The sequence below is a fragment of the Scardinius erythrophthalmus genome, assembly GCF_964197995.2.
Source record: "Scardinius erythrophthalmus genome assembly, chromosome: 1".
Classification (NCBI taxonomy): domain Eukaryota; kingdom Metazoa; phylum Chordata; class Actinopteri; order Cypriniformes; family Leuciscidae; genus Scardinius; species Scardinius erythrophthalmus.
Window position 1 is genome coordinate 32,811,791 of NC_138221.1, and position 6,017 is coordinate 32,817,807.

Genomic DNA, 6,017 nt, shown 5'->3' on the forward strand with positions numbered 1-6,017 from the left:
CTTATGGGTTCAATTAGCACAGTGTTTGTTTTAGGCTTAAAGACTGTGGAATAATACAGCAGTCAGTGTCAAAAATCTGAAGTACTTAAGAGCATTCAAAGAGCTTTGAGGAAATCATTTCCATGCAATTAAACTAAGCATTTTTGAATGGATTTGAAGTCTTGTTGTAGACTTTGTTTAGTTATGCTTACTAGATGCAATGAAAATGAGAAGCAGAATTAAAATTTGGGTTTCCCGCATACGTGCACTTCCACACAACATACTATAAATTTTAAAAATAATACTACATTATACTTCTACATTACTAATATTTTATCAAAGATTGACTATTGACAGCTTTCTTTCTGCCACGGTAACGCTTTGTAATCATGGTTCCATTTTTATTTTTTTATCTTAATGTTAATTTTTTTACATTATTCAAATCAAAAGTTGTATCTGTTAATGTTATTTAATGGATCTGAGCTGACATGACCAACAATGAACAGCTGTATTTTTATTAACAAACGTTATGCAACAAATGCATTGCTCATTGTTAATGTAAATTAATGCATTAACTAATGAGACTTTATTGTAAAGTGTTACCATTTAAATTAATTTCACACAATGAAACTTCCATAAAATGTTTAAGAATTGTGTCGCATTGGAGCACGCACATTATTTAATTAAATTGTACATTTTTTGGGTGTTGGTTACATTGATCTCCACTGTGGATTAAAAGAGAGAAAAAGAGATGGAAATCTGGAAGATACTAAATAAAGGTGATTTTTGTTTTATATCTGTCCAGACCAGCTTAAGCAGCAGGAGATGTGACTCATTTGGTGGACGCAAATTACAGAGACTGCATCATCCCACAAGGGAGATTCCATTTATTTTTGTCCTGAATGGAAACAATAGTACATTGGGAACAAATGTAGCATTTTATTCCCAATCATGTGGTTAGCAGAGGAACAAGATCACTTAGTTAGGTTAGACAAATCTTCACAGACAAGACAAGTAACTACACGACATTTTGACCATGACCTACATAGCTAAATACCGTGCACTATACTCACTTCAACTAAAAATAAAACACTTAACATCTCAAACATGATTCATGTGAAGACAAAATCCCAGCCGAAATGGATTTAGAGTATCTTAGTCTTATGCTCTTATTCCATTTCAAATAAATGCTCCGTCTCCTCTGTTATCACCGTTTCCCTAAATATTAAGCAGCAAAACCTGAGAACCATTAATAAGATTAATAAGAACCATTAATAACTGAGCCCCAGTAATAAAATCAGCATATAGAATAAAGGGTCAAATAAATCCCTGCAGGTAACTAGCGTTCACTGCAGAGAAACTAGTTTATGACGGCTAAAGCATTGATAAAAAAAGCAGACAAAGGGCCACCACGTGAAGGGAGAGTGTGTGCCGTCTTCAGGCCATGTGCTGCTAGCAAGTGTGTGTGAGAGAGCGGCCAGCGTAAGCAAATGACTCATCCTGAAGGAGCCCCTCCACACACGCGCTCATGGTAAATGAAAGCACGGAAAACACATTAAGCCATCATCCAAATGAGAGAATAGCAAGGATAGAAGTGGAAAGAAAACAACAGTGTTTTTCATCCTCTTTTTTTTCCAAAGAGGGATAAAAATAGCATAAACACAGCAGCTGAGCTCCAAAGCTATATGATCTGGGCACTGGGCAAACGTTCAGCTCGACCCTGAGATGCAACAGCAATGCTGGTGGCTCCTGAATAATAGTTGTGTTCATCACTATACCTAATATTCACTTAAGAAGTCTGCTTCCTATTGTGACGTATGTCCGAGTGAAACAGCTTCTCAAACAAGAGAAAACACAGGGCTTGGTTTTGTCCATGAGGAATTGATCGACTGGTTAAAAGCATCTTTTGACAATTTCGTTATTTATCTGAAAATCACATTGATTTCCATACTTCACTGATTTTGCACATGCATCTTGTAGGGGAATATTTGCCGGTTTCAGAGCTTCTCAAGCTCAGCAGGAGAGCATGGAGATCGTTGCCCTTGCTTAATCATTCCACAGATCCAGAGGATTTTAAGTCTGACAAGACATTTCAAGGACATTTATCATCCTGTCTTATAGCCACTGAATAGTTGATTTGGCGGTGTCATCATGTTGAAAGAAGAGCCATCTTGAGCAGGTTTTAGATTTTTCTGTAATCTGTATCATCCATCTTCCCCTCTATGCTGACAAGAGCACCAGACCCAGCCGATAAGAAATACTCCCACAACAGGGTGCGAACTCTATGGTATTATATATTTGGTTTTCATCAGAGCTGTTAATATTAGCCAAAATGCTGATCTGATTACAGCCACTTTTGCAACATTGCCAAGTACAATTGATCACAGAGGTCAGTAACTTTGGAGAGCACCACATATTGTAGTGTAAACACTGGCACACAAGAAATAAATATTAAATGTGGATATGTGTTATGTTATATGTAACGATACACTCATGTCACGATTTGATACATAACACGATACTGAACTTGCGATACGATATTATTGCGATAGTCTGAAGCTGAAAATACAGAATTATTTTAGACGAATATATGCTTGCACTCTGTCACTGCTAAATATATTTAAAATAATGTAGGCCACTTTTAACTGGTAACATTAACATTTGGCATTATCAGGACCCACAAATGTTCCCCCATTGCATTATTATACATTATAGCAATTTAATGTAGTACTGTTAAACTTGAAACTCTGAAAACTCACACAGAAATTTTATTTTGGTTGAACCATACATACTAGCCTATATATTGTCACTATCCACGATAAATATTGTTGTATTTCTATATTGTGATATATTGTGACACGATATATTGTTTTGTTACACCCCTAGTTGATACCTTTTTTTAATGCAAAACAATATATTTATAGTATATTGAAGCGACAACATAAAATCAGAATACTTGGCATTTAAGCTCATTCTGATTCTGATTCTGCAAGCTTTTTTAAGGTAAATTTATGTGTCTTTCCAAAAAAGGACACTTGGAGACTCCAAAAGGACACCAAATAACCAAATGTTTTCTTTACATTAGTGCTGTTTTGGACTGATTGTTTGAATGAATTTGCTTACTGGATCACTGGACTGAAAACTTTCCCCGAGTTCAGCGGCTTACCTGACCTTACCTAACCTGATCGCAAACAGAGAAGCTAAATCGGGTAAAAAGGGTTAGAATACAAACAGAAATTTCTGCCTACCAGGGTTACATGTGCATTATATATATTTATATATGGGTCAACTGCTTTACTCATGACTGTAATGGGACACATGAAGAAAATATTTACATCACCGAGGGTGTATGGATTAGACTTGCATGTTTGAAACATATCACAAACATGTGTGTGTGTGTGTGTGTGTGTGTGTGTGTGTGTGTGTGTGTGTGTGTGACAAGGTTGTTCTTGCATGGGGACTTATTGTTCATGAGACTCACCCTGTGATTCAGCCCATTCTCTTGAGCATGTTCTGCTTTGACTCTCTATATCCTCTTGCATCTGTTTTGAGTCCATGTGTGAGTTCCTGTTACATGGTGTGCGACAAAAGTATGAAATGACAAATGTAGGTGTGTTAATACGTACCAGCATGAGTAAATGTACGTGTGTGTTTGTTTGCACGTACACTCCCTTAAACACATTCCTGCATCCAGGTGTTTGTGTCTGCGCATGCTTCATTATGAAAGGCAATTGCTTTCTCAAAATAAAAAGTGTGTCAGGTAAGAAAAACAAAACGTGGATTACAGGAATAGTCATGTGAGAATTTGATATTAATAATTAACATTGTGTAAAAGCTTGAAGTCAGATAGTCAATATTTTTATTATTTTTTTATCACCATCATAAAACACATTTACCTTATAATATTTGTGTGTTTTATGGTTGCTTTCTTACGGCTCTTTCTGGACAGCTCCAGTAATGAGTTGGTGAAATCAAACGTGGATAATAATAAAGTCAATTATAGAAGTTTATAAATAAAAAGTTTATTCTGAATGCATGCAAATGATAAGTATAACAAATATACAGTACGACAAATAAATGGCAGTTCAAAATTCAAAAAATAAAAACGGTTGTTTTTAGCTCTTAAATTACATTTGGTCCACCCAAGATCTTAAATGCATGGTCAGAAGTTTGGGATCAGATTTTTTTTTTTGAAAGAAATTTACATTTTTATTTAGCAAGGACGCATCATATTGATCAAAAGTTACAGTAAAGACATTTATAATGTTACAAAAAAAATTATATTTCAAATAAATGCAGTTCTTTTGAAAGAATCATGAAAAAAAAGGTTTCCACAAAAAAAGCAGCACAACTGTTTTCAACATTGATAATTAGAAATGTTTCTTGAGCATCAAATCATCATATCAGAATGATTTCTGAAGGATCATGTGACACTGAAGACTGGAGTAATGATGCTGAAAATTCAGCTTTAATCACAGGAATAAATTACATTTTACAATGGATTCAAATATAAAAAGATTTTAAATTGTAATAACATTTCACAACCTTACAGTTTTACTGTATTTTTGATCAAATAAATGCCTTGGTGAGCAGAAGAGACCTCTTTCAAAAACATTAAAAATCTTACCGACCCAAAGCTTTTGAACAGTAGTGTATGTGCACACACTGTTATTTATGACGCCTTCTTTTTATTAAACCGAAAGATTAGATTAGATTACACATCAGTAGTGCCAATCAAAAAAATCTGGTTAGATCGTAACTTTACTGAAGCGGTCAAGTTTAACGGCCTATCTACACTGAGAGCGTACAATGTGGCGCATTAAAGCTAGAACACCCCCATTGTTATCAAAGAAACACTGTAAAGAAATGCTTGAGTTCATCATTCTAGTTGTGTCATGTCGTTCAGTTTCGGTGTAGACACAGTAAAACTCTCAGGCGGCTGGGTCTGATTAATCGTGGGGTGCTCCGTATCCCTGTCCGCTCCCACACTACGACCCACTGAGGGCCTGTTGCACTGACTCAGGACCTGCTCTTGTCTGGCCTGAAAACCCCACAGACCTGCCAGAGAGTGAGTCAGGCGTTTCCACCCAGACACACACTGAACATGATCAAATGATTCTCTGTTCTATCTTTGTATTAGACTCTTTGTCATTATTTGGTTTGAATACGTTCTCCTCACCTCTGCCATAAAGTTAATAAACTTCACTGACACCAGGTGTTTGGGATGAGACATCATCTCAGTACAAAGTGAGCAGAAAATATGCACATGTCCAACATAGAGCAACCTAGATGACAAAATAGTTTGATTATGTTGACATGTTCTCATAAGGCTGTGCTTTTTCTACCATCTAGTGGCCAAAATGCTAAATTTCATTTACTTTTCACTTTAGTCTGCCTTTGATTTAACAAGAGTAAAGTACATTTTTTTGTTTGTGATCTTTATATATTGTAATTATTCTGTTGTTTGTCACTGTATAACAGGTACACACTTTGCACTGGATCCACCGTAAATTAATATTGCCAGGGTTCTTACTCAAAATAAATAATTGATCAGAGTTACATCACTGACAGCATTGACTAAAGACAGTCACCTGTCGCCACCTACTGGCGTGATGGTGTAACTGCAGAAAGAGTTGCTGCAAATGTGAATGACAAAATACTTTAGTACTAAGCATAGCACGTTATTTTGAGGGCAGAAATTATCCATGACTTTGTCACACCTTTGAAGTGTATTGATATTCCTGGGGGTTTTGCATAACTACGGGAAAGGGTTTAGTGTTCAGGGTTAAACAGGGATGAAAACATCCTATATTTGCATCCACCTCACTCACCTCCTCCATGTCGCCTGTCAACCCTGCCTTATTTCCATCCACCTCCAGTGTCTTTATTTGACCTGACAGTGTTAAAACAAATAAATATCATTTGACCGTTCCTTAAAAAATAGCAAAGTTTATAAGGCACTTAAGCCTATGTGTTTTTAATTGCCTACTTACACGAGTCTTTGGCACTTTAACCATGTAAAGCCTAATGTCCGTCCT